Genomic DNA, 11,730 nt, shown 5'->3' on the forward strand with positions numbered 1-11,730 from the left:
TATAAGGTTTTGTACAGACAACATTATTGTAGAAACTTCATAAGGGGCTAATTCGATTGGAAATTTAAATGACTAGTTCCTTTTTAATAGTCGAAAGTGGTTCTAAGGCAACTGACACCCCTTCCACACCCAATATTTCCCCAAACACATCCAATCAAAATTTGATATAGCAATTTTGTTCAAAGTAGTTGAAAGTTCTGGAAATTATATGTTTAAGCAGAACACTCTCCCCAAAGTCTTCAGGGGCAAGGGTTATAAGTTATGCCCTGAGAGCATATATGGTTTTTATGGGAGGAATGCTAGTATATACTTCAGAGAGGGCTCATTTGATTGGAAATTGAAATTTCTAGTTCACTTTTTAAGCATCAAAAGATATTGGAGGGTAACCAGCTCCCCCCCAAAAAAAAAACAACCTTTTTTTCCCAAATGCATCCAATAAAAATTCAAGATAGCTATTTTGTTAAAAATAGTTAAAAGATCATATGAAAAAATTCTGGTGTCGACACAACCCACCTGGGCCCTGGAGCAGAAGTTGTAAGCTATGCCCTGGGGGCAAATATGAGTGTTATGGAAGGAATGCTCGTATTAACTTCAAAGCGGGATCATTTGATTGGAAATTGTAAGTTCTAGTTCACTTTTTAACAGTGAAATGAGATTGGAGGGCACCTAGCCCCCCTCCCTCCTCGCCCTTTTTTCCTCAAACCCATCTGTTGGGTTTCCACCCCTGTTTCTTTTCCTTTCAGATAAATGACCTGTTTTCGTTCTAATTATTTTTGCTTAGATTTGCTTATAATATAATTCTTAATGACGATTTAAAAGCCTCATTACTAAGCCATAGTTGTGTTGCAATAAGTAAGCTTTGAAGTAAGTTCTATTTTTGTACTTCCTGGTTGGGAGTCATTGAGAGATAAAGCTAAGAGAGTAGAATTGGGTTTGAATGTGGATGGAGATGATTGGCTCGGCCAAGCGAAGGTCCACCGCTATGAACAGTTGTGTACAAAATATTATTTTGATTTAGTCGGCATTTAGACCCCGTTCGGGGAGATATACGAGGGCAATTCAGAAACTAACCTCCGATTGGTCACAGTGCGTGTAGTGGGGGGAGTAGCGCGCCATCTGTGCATTCACGCGCTCGGATTTATGTGGAATTATCCTGAACCTTTGGAAGAAAACAAGTAAGATATTCTTTACAAACTATGTATTAGTTTCCATAATCCAGGCAGGGTAGGAATAGAGCTATGGGGTATCGACAGTATTTTACTGATAAGGGGGTGTGCCATCTACACGGAGAGTTCGATATTTTCTAGCCGTAACCCAAGGCGGGTATATTTGGCTTTAGAAAGTGGCCATTTGACCACTCGATCGCGTTATCATACCCTGGGACAGGGTATACTGTAAATAGGGAAGTACCAAACCCCATATATGCAGAGCCGGTGTGGTAGTCGCGGGCATCACATTATAATTTTGGGCCGGGGCTTTCCCCTCCAATAAGTGGCGACACCCGTATATTACCACGCCAGTGGCGTTGTGGCCTACCGGTATAAGATAGGTAGCTATCACCACGAACATTGGTGGAAGCAACAAAGGTCCTATCGGTAAACCTGATAGATACGGAACCGTTGGGGTAAGAGCGGGAATCCCACTAACATTTTGGCCGACAAGGGGTTCTTCCCTTCGAGTAAGTGGCATAGCAACCTTTTTGCGCCATTTTTGCACCAATAAGTGGCGACCCCCGTACCTTACTCCCAATAAGTGGTGGTAGCAACAAAAGGAGCTATCAGTAAACCTGATAGTAAAAGAATTCCGCATTTTCGAAGAGACAAGTAATTTAGCCTACAAGAGTAGCCTATTGTGGTTACATATATAAAAAATCGCAAAGAGAATTTTTTTTATCTGGGCTGTGCCTAGTTGGATAATAATAAGTAATAAAAATCGAGAGTTCTAGTGCCCTTTTTAAGAGTCAAAAGTGATCAGAGGGCAGCTAGCCCTCCCCCCCTAACCCCTTTTTTCCCAAATACATCTGATAAAAAATTTGAGGTAGCCATTTTGTTAAAAATAGTTCAAAGATCATATAACAAAAATTTCTTTACGTATGATCATTTCGTTAAAAATAGTTCAAAGTTCAGATAAGAAAAAGTGCACTAGATTCGCTGAACACCATCTGCAGCCAAAGTATCATTGCAGGGCCGCCCGTAGTAAGTAGCTCTGAAGTGATGCCACAGGTGCCAGCTGCTTTATTTTTTTTCAGTTTCCTCACTGCCGATGTAATCTCCTCAGGAGAAAATTCGGCACCATTGGGGGAAGGGTAGCTTCTGGAGCAGCTACAACAAGCCCTGGGTCAATTCAGTCGGGCAGATCTGAGTTTAGCAGCTTATTAAAGTGTTTCTCCCAGAGACCAACACATTGAGACTGATCGAATAAAGTTTCTCAATTCGCTGCTTTCAAGCTTGTGGACGTCATGGCATGTTGGCCAGTCAGCTCGCACGTTGGGCAGTTAGCTCGAGCTCAGCGGCCTTACCCGCAATGAAGTCTTTCTTGTCGCTGTGAAGCAAGGAGTTGCGCTGTTTGTTGAGCTGTAATTAGAGTGTCATATCTCCTCGTAATCTCGCTCTCCGTCTCTGCTCAATTATATCAAACGTCTGGTTGCTAACCCACTCATTCTTCTTTCGCTGCCTGGAAACAACAACTTCGGTAGCTACTCTGAGAACATTGTCTTTGATAGTGGTCCATGCTGACTCACTATATGAACACAGCTGGAGAGCCTGTAAGCGGTTAGAGACTTCAGCTGCAAACCACTCGCGAACCGATGGATCTTGCTTCAGCCGAGAGGTGTCTATATTTTTGGGGGATGAAGAGTTACTCTTATTGGCCCTCAGCCGGAGTTTTATCCTTGTAGAGACGAGACGATGGTCGGCATTGCCAGGCTCGGCACCTCTGTATGAGCGGCAGTTCTGGACAGACGAAAGCCAGCATCGTCGAACAGTGATGTAGTCAAGCATCTTTTTTGTCCTGCCACCATTGCTGTACCATTTGTACTTCGCAATGTCTTTTCTCACAAGCCAGGTATTTATGACTGATAGAGCGTGAGTGATGCAGCAACTGAGGTAATCTAATTCATGGTCCACTTAAGGGTCCATAGAGGGCTTAAAATTGAATTTCCGAGTAAAATGACTATTATGTTTGGAAAGAGCATAAAAAGCATCGAGCGGTATGATCATGTAATTCATACTTCAGAAATGAAAATATTTCTAAATTTACCCAGACATCAGCCTTTCTGCTTGTTCACCGGCTATCACAAAGTTCTTTTCGGGTGGGTTTGAGGAAAAAAGGCCATGGGGAGGGGTGACAAGTTGCCCTCCGATATCTTTTGACTCTTTAAAAGTGAACTAGAACTTTCAATTTCCAATCAAATGAGCCATCTCCGAAGTTTATACTAGCATACCTTCCTTAAGAACCATATATTTCCCAGAGCGATACTTACAACGCCTGCCCCGGGCCCTGGGGGGTTGCATCGACACAGGAGTTTTGTTATCCGACCTTTGAACTATTTTTAACAAAATGGCCATACGTAAAGGAATTTTTATTATATGACCTTTGAACTATTTTTAACAAAATGGCTACCTCAAATTTTCTATCAGATATATTTGTGGAAAATGGCTTGGGGGGACTAGTTGCAATCCGATTACTTCTGACTCTCAGAGAAGGCACTAGAACTCTCAATTTCCGATTGAATGAGCCCCTTTTGAAGTTTAAACGACGACCCCTTCTTTATGAAGTGCCTCTGGGAAAAAAATAAATGGATTGTGGGGCTAGCTGCCCTCTGATCACTTTTGACTCTTAAAAAATGAACTATAACGTTCAAGTTTCAATCAAATGAGCCCTCTCTGAAGTTTCTACGAGCAATCCTTCCATAACAACCATATATGCCCACGGGGCATAACTTACAACGCCTACCCCCGGGCCCTTGGGGTCTGTGTCGACACCGAAGATTTTGATATTTGAACTTTGAATTATTTTTAACACAATTTCTGTCTCAAAATTTTTATTTGATGCATTTAGGACGTGTATGGGGGGGGGGGGGCTTGCTGCCCTCTGATCTCTTTTGACTCTTAAAAAGTGAACGAGAACGTTCAATTTTCAATCAAATGAACCCTCTCCGTAGTTTATACGAGTATACTTTCCATAAGAACCATATATGCCCCCAGAACGTTACTTACAACGCCTGCCTCCAGGCCCTGGGGGGTCGCGTTGACGCAGGAGTTTTTTTTATCTGACCTATGAACTATTTTTAATGAAATGGCTATTATGAAAATTTTATCGGATAGGCTTGGGGAAAAAAAGGTGTGTGGGGGGGGACTAGTTGCCCTCGGATATGTTTTGACTCTTAAAAGTGAACTAGAACTTTCAATTTCCAATCAAATGAGCCCTCTATGAAGTTTCTACGAGCATCCCTTTCATACAAACTATATACGCCCCCAGGACAACACTTACAACGCCTACCCCCCGGGCCCTGGGGGGTTGTCTTGACATCGGAGTTTTTGTTATCTAATTTTTGAACAATTAAAAAAAAACTTGCTGTCTCAAAATTTGTAGCGGATGGGTTTGGGAAAAAAAGCGCATAGGGGGGGGGGCTAGTTGCCCTTAAATCTCTTTACTCTTAAAAAGTGAACTAGAACTTTCAATTTCCAATCAAATGAACCCTCTATGAAGTTTCTACGAGCAATCCTTCCATAACAACCATATATGCCCCTGGGGCATAACTTACAACGCCTACCCCCGGCCCCTTGGGGGCTGTGTCGACAACGAAGATTTTGTTATCTGAACTTTGAACTATTTTTAACAAAATTTCTGTCTAAAATTTTTTATCTGATGCAGCATTTAATAGTTGCATATTATTTTCGAAAAAGATGCATGGGGAGTTCAATCCAGGTTTGGGATTTTAATTTAATTATGGTGAGTGGTCATTGGCTTGTTCACCATTAAATTTTGTAAATTATAAACAATTTTTCTTTCTTTCAGATGAAAAATAAAATTAGTTTCAATATATTCAAGGGCTAGGAAACTACAGGTGTGGTTTCTATAAAATTTGAGAAACGCATTATACTCAATGATTAAGGGTTCATGGACTTTAATTTCCTCTCGAAAGGGGTGTGCCGATCCCGGAGGTACTGCAATACCGGGCCAACGTGTGAAGGGAGCGGAGCAAGCCCCGACATCCCTCCGGTTTCCAAAAATCAGTTTAATATTCTGGGCCCTATGTAGGGACCGTATCAGATATTAAGCTGATAAGAACAGATAATACACTTTGATCTTAGCCAAAAGGCCGAGAAGCGATAATTCAACAAAAATTGTCAAAGACTATATAAGAATACGAGTAAGAAAGTTTGTCACAAATTTAATTACGGTTGCAATACACAAATGACATTCAATTAACTTATCCCTTTGTGTTTAGATTTTTATAAACAGTATAAACATTTCCAATAATATCAAATTTTTTCTCAAAATACTCATGGTAAATGGAAAATTCGCAAATAAAGACTTGGAAAATATTGTTATTCCAAAAGCCAAAATCAGACAAAGATAAAAAAAAACGCAAAAGAAAATTAAATAATTTGAAAATGGTGTATTTTGATTTAGCTCAATTTCCCATTAAACATGTCCTGATAATTTCAACATAGTACCGGTAGCCGTTCCCAAGGCATAACCCTTTTGACAAAACTGAAAGCATGAAGTGTCTCTTGTTTAGTTTAAAATCCTCGCAAAAAATACCCTGAAGTTCTGTATTAACTTCTAATTTTAATTTTAAATTTTTATACTGAAAACTTCTTTGACGTTACATTTAGGCAAAGCCACTAACATCTTAAAGTAGAAAAAACATTTTCATAAAAAATAAGATTGCATAGATTTGTGACATTAGAAGTTAATTTTTTGTTAAAGTATTTTGTATTTGTTGGAAAAAAATAAAAATAAAAAATTATTCAATCATCCAAACGATTTCTCCGGCATTGATTTCACCTTTAAGCATAACCAACTGCACTAGGAGGCGTTGAATTTTGTTTTGCATTTTATGGTAATTATTAAGCTACATTAAACTCGTTGATTTTAATGTTCTATGTACCAAAGGAGTCGCAACATTTAGGCCCCGAAAGAGTGAACATAATACCCTCAGTCGTTCTTGGGATACTAATGAGATGCCTTATTGGGAATTAGCATTATCACAGTGCACTTTGATTTTATCTTAAGGTAACATTTAGTTTTTAAACATCATGGGGAAATGGGAGGGTGGGCGTGGGAGGGAGATCAGTTACCCTCCAATCACATTTAACTATTAAAAAGGACGTCAACCCTTTCTGTTTTCCATTGAAAGAGCCCCTTTCGAAGTTCACACGACAACTCCTTCAATACGAAGTGCCCTGGTCTAAACAACAACAACAACAACCAATATCACTAATCAATTTCGACTATTAAAAAGGGTACTAGCCCTTTGAATTTCAAATCGAATGAGCCCTTTTTTGAAGTTTTTACGACAACACCTTCTATAAAAAACCTTATATGCCCCCAGGGCATAACTTAAAACCCTTGCCCTGAGGGCTGTGGGGGAGTATCCTGCTCAAAAACATATTTTCTATCTGGAAATCAACTATGCTGAACAAAATGGATATCTCAAAATTTTTATTGAATGTGTTTTTTGGGGAATGATGGGCGTGGGGGGAGGGCTAGTTGCCCTACAATCACTTTCGACTATTAAAAAGGGCACTAGCCCTTTGGATTTCCAATTGAATGAGCTTTTTTGAAGTTTCTACGACAACGCCTTCTATAAAAAACCTTATATGCCTACCAGGGCATAACTTAAAATCCTTGCCCTGAGGGTTGTGGGGGACTGTCCTCCTCAAAAAAATATTTTCTATCTGGAAATCAACTAGCCTACGCTGAACAAAGTGGCTATCTCAAAATTTTAATTGGATGTGTTTGGGGTAATGATGGGCGGGGGGCGCTAGTTGCCTTCCAATCACTTTTGACTATTAAAAAGGGCACTAGGCCTTTGAAATTTCCAATCGAATGAGCCTGTTTTGAAGTTTCAATGACAACGCCTTCTATAAAAACTTTATATTCCCCCAGTGCATAACTTAAAACCCTTTCCCTGAGGGTTGTGGGGGAGTGTCCTCCTCAAAACATATTTTCTATCTGGAAATCAACTAACCTACGCTGAACAAAATGGCTATCTCAAAATTGGGTGATTAAAATTGGGGAAAATTGGGTGATTAAAAATTCAGCTTTTGTGTCCATCTTTGGAGCAAATTTAATAATGTCACAGTGTAAGTTGTATTATTACCAAGTAGCATGCGTGAATACCAGTACCTTCAATGGGGGGGGGGTTTCCTGCAAGAGTCTGGTCTCAATCCCCCTTCCAGAGTCAAGAAACTCTTTTTGTGGCATTTTTTATGACAAGGGGATTGGTTTTTTTTTGTATTTTTGTTAAATAAATTTGAAAAAAAACGAACTTTCCCTCCCTTGATTATGAAGAATACTCTTCCCCTCCCCAGGGCCGTTTCCAGAATTTCACTTTGTAGGAGCGGGGAGGGGGGTATAAAATGGTTAAAAAACGCATCGAAAATTTGTTTAAATGTATTGCGTTACGTTTTAACGTATCAGACAAATATATTGGGGGGGGGGGGCACTGGATATTACCTAGCCTCTATAATTTTCTTGAATTGACACCATTCATCGTCACCAGTGTTGTCGTTTAGGCTTTTGATAGTATTAGGCTAGAAACCCATGTAATCCCCAAATGAAAGGATTTGCCCCTATAAGATTCAAAACTCCTCATTTTAGAGGAACCTCCTAAACTGGAATGGAAAAAGAATAATTTCTTAAACCACATTGGCCTGACATAACATAAAGAAAGAAAAACGAGCAAAAATGGGGTTAAAGACCAAATGAAAGTACGGAAAAAACACAGCAACGCTAATATTTTTAATGTACAAACGACTCTATTCATCAACGTAATACGAATAAATATAATGAATTCAAGCGCCGAATAACGAGCCCAAAATAGAAAAGCCGACAGACAATGTGAATGTGAAAAAAAAAAATTAAAAGATAAACAAAAATCAAAAAAATCCAAAAAACTGAAAGAATTGAAACCAAGTACCTAACAACAATAGAAGTGAGTCATTCACCAATATCTGTGATTTGCAAAGAAATTGAAAATTGAACCGCCAACGACGGATACAAGCGAATAATTTACTTTCCGCGTTTTATTTTTTGTTTTGTTCTTCGGCCAGTCGCATTGATTGTATTTTTCGCTTCGCCTTGTTGCGTTTTTTCAGTATTTTCATTTGGCCTTTAAAACCCCCATGTTTACTCGTTTTTCTTTCTTAACGGAATGGAAATACTGTTCCTAGACGAAGGAGGAATGAGGGCCCTAAGAGAATGGAGACTCAAGAGCACCTAGGACTTGGCTCGTTATTGCACCGAGCCAAGAATGCCTTCGAGCATTCCTTACCCGCTTAAAATTAGCTTCGCCGGACGTAATCTGCAAAAGATAACAACAAATACTTAGCCGGTAACTTGTCAACTGAAAAGCTGTATGCAACTAGGAGAATAACAACACTAATCATGTCTACTTCACTATAAACATAGCTTATTTAGAAACACCTGGAAGGTGTGCCACATTTCACAATTACTGTCCCTTTTTGCTATCTGCCCATAATTTCACAATTTGTTTTTCATTTTTGAAAAGGTTGAATTTTTGTTCATGATATGACTTCAATTATCCCGCTTTTTCCAGGGTTACTTGTCTGACCACTAATCAAGACCGTTTCCTCAGGTAGTAATCCTACTGACCTCTCATGTCATTTATGTCTCGTCAAACGCTAAGGTTAAATAATCGGGCTTGTCAGATAAGTAATCTTGGAATATTAGAACATACTACAAGATTATAGACTAGTCTGCCTTTCGGTATTCAAAAATTTGTTAAGACTCATCAAGTGCCCCTCCCCATGGTAACGATAATCCTTAGTAAAAGGCGAAAGATTAACTCGATAGTAAGAGAGTCTAGAGTTCGAAAAATTGCTAGACACGATTTGAGTATGTAAAAATAAATCGTAGTAAATCCTTATTGGTTTTTTAACAAGGTTCGAAAGTTATCAGGAATTCAATGTTTAATCAAATAAATGCGGGCAAAAAAATCACATGAGGGGAAAACATATTCAATGAGCAGCAACTCATGGGCAACTTTTATGACATGGTACAAAACCTACATCCGCAGAAAATAATATTACTATTCAGTAATCGGGCTCAAAAATAAGTGTAATGTAACTGAGGGGTGGATCAATGGCTGTAGTCAAAGGCCCCCCTATTTAAATAGTCCAAGAACCTTGGTGGTCGTGAAGGAATTTGTAATTTGATATGTTGCCAACGCAATTGACTTGATGAAATATGTGGGGACCAAGGGCATTTCAGTTTTTAAGACTAGCCTTTGTTACTTTATCTAAATTTCAGCAATTTGATGCGATTCCTATTTGAATTTAAAAATCAGCATTTAATAATTACAGAGTATTTTCAAAAACGTTATGCATCAGGAATCTAACATTGTATGCTTTATGCTTACAATTGATAAATATGTGACATATAAAAGAGGTCCAAAGGACAGAACTTTACAGAGTGTGGACAGGGATCCGCGCGAACACACTCCCCCACTACCAAAAATTAAGTATTTGAGTTACCTCCATTTGGGGTAATCACAGGGTCAGCCAATCCGAAGTGCAACGGAAGAACCTCGCCCTGGGAACGCCTCCTTCTTAATCAAAGCAGCTTTCAAGTTAAGTAAGGATGTTTAATTGAGATCTAACATTTTAGTAATATCTTTCGACATAAATCCCGTTGCTTTGAATGCCACTCAGAAGCTCCAATTTATTAGCCAGATGAAGGTTTACAAAACTTTTTCACATAAATGAATCAAGTCTCTAATTCTTTTTTGAAAGTAGCAATGCCCCATTTCATTTTCATATGCAAACGTTTTAATCCTTTGAATGCAAGTTTATCTTTGTGAGAAAAGAAAATCAGGGATTTCTCACTCTGTTATCAATATGATTGAAAAGTCGAAACTTATTTCTGAGAACCCAGGGGCCGTTCTACTGATTATGCCAATTATTTTCTCGTTAACAACCAAAGGGGGTTTTAGTCATTACTACTACTACTACTACCAACAACTCACCACAGCACCAAGCCCTCTGAGGTCAAAAACAATAACTTCAACAATTCAGTTCGAATATTGGTTCAATTTAAATTTCAGCATTTGATAATTGCATACTATTTTGAAAAGAGATGCATGGCGACTTCAATTCAGGTTGGGAATTTTAATTTAATTATGGCGAGTGGTCATTGGCTTTTTCACCATTAAATTTTGAAATATGAAAGGGGCTGTCCCATACTCAACGTATATGAAAGGGGCTGTCCTATCCTCAACGCCTCCCTCTTTACGATAAAGTTTTACTTTCTCACAACTCTATTTTTTTTTAAACAATAAAAAGCTCTCGCGCAAAGCGAGGTGTTGAAGAGGGTACAGCCCCTTTCATATACGGAATAATTTCTGTTCGTTTTAAGTTTTAACGTCGTTCCTTACATTCAGTTAAAAAAACTTGTTTTTTTTTATTTAATTTCCCATAATATCAAAGTTTATCTCAAAATTTTAATGATAAACGTAAAATTTGCAAATCAATAATTGTAAAAAATTTTAATTAAAAAACCCAAAATGACAAAAAGATAAAAAAAAAAGCAAAAGAAAATTAAATAATTTGAAAATGGTGTATTTTGATTTAGCTCAATTTCCCATTGAACATGTCCTGACAATTTCAACGTAGTACCCTTAGCCGTTCCTGAGGTATCGCCGAATTTTCCCGGCGGGAATATGAATATGAAAATATGAATTTTCCAGGCGGGATTGTTCGCAGGAATTCTCCGGAGGGAATTTTCAGAGAGGATGGCATTTTCCAGGGGGATTTTACAAAGAACAAAATTTCCATTGAGTCATTTTCTATCAAAGGTGGGAAAGAGTCCATGAAGGCTGGAGATGCATTTTCCAGTATTATTTCAAAAACGCTAAGAACTTTAAAAAAGCAAGCTTTTTCAACTGAAAGTGAAGAGCAACATTGAAGCTTGAAACAAACATAAATTATTCCAAATGTGAGGTGGGCTGCCCTCCTCAATACCTAGCTTGTTATGCTAAATTGTGACTTTTTGTATCTATTCTTTATGAATGACTCCTGAAAACAAGACCCATTTAATTTGAAGAAGAAGCTTAGAGGACAGTGTCCCTCGTATACACAATAATTTTTTTGTTTTTGCAAGTCTTAATGTTGCTCCTTACTTTCAATTGAAAAAACCTGTTTTCTTATTTTAGTATTAATAAAGACGGTGGGTGTAGTGAAGAAGTTAAAACTAGAATAGCCAGAGCCCAGGGTGTTTTTGTAGTTAAAAAAAAAGTTTGGAGGAATAGTAAGATACGTCTGCCAACCAAGATTAGAATACTGGAAGCAACAGTAACGACAGTAGTGAAGTATGATTCCGAAGCGCGGGTAATCTCAAATATGGAGGAAGATTTACTAGATAATTTTCAGAGATTTTGTTTTCGGATTGTGCTGGGTACCTGACTGATTAACCGTATCTCAAACGGTAAGCTTTACGAAAAATATTAGTCAAATCTACTTTCCAGGGCTTGTCAGTCAA

General features: G+C 38.4%; 2 non-coding genes and 1 pseudogene across 2 annotated transcripts; all 3 read right to left on the minus strand.

Moving 5' to 3' along the window:
- Positions 1-5,143: 5,143 nt before the first annotated feature.
- LOC148938732 (U2 spliceosomal RNA) lies at positions 5,144-5,335 on the minus strand. Its single transcript, XR_016143636.1, has one exon. It is a non-coding gene; the product is annotated as a U2 spliceosomal RNA (small nuclear RNA).
- A 3,608-nt stretch (positions 5,336-8,943) lies between these two features.
- LOC148938733 (U5 spliceosomal RNA) lies at positions 8,944-9,066 on the minus strand (annotated as a pseudogene).
- A 607-nt stretch (positions 9,067-9,673) lies between these two features.
- LOC148938734 (U1 spliceosomal RNA) lies at positions 9,674-9,836 on the minus strand. Its single transcript, XR_016143635.1, has one exon. It is a non-coding gene; the product is annotated as a U1 spliceosomal RNA (small nuclear RNA).
- Positions 9,837-11,730: the final 1,894 nt, after the last annotated feature.

Source organism: Artemia sp. Qi Xiang Cuo, unplaced genomic scaffold, assembly GCF_049724085.1.
Source record: "Artemia sp. Qi Xiang Cuo unplaced genomic scaffold, ASM4972408v1 HiC_scaffold_2992, whole genome shotgun sequence".
Lineage (NCBI taxonomy): Eukaryota > Metazoa > Arthropoda > Branchiopoda > Anostraca > Artemiidae > Artemia > Artemia sp. Qi Xiang Cuo.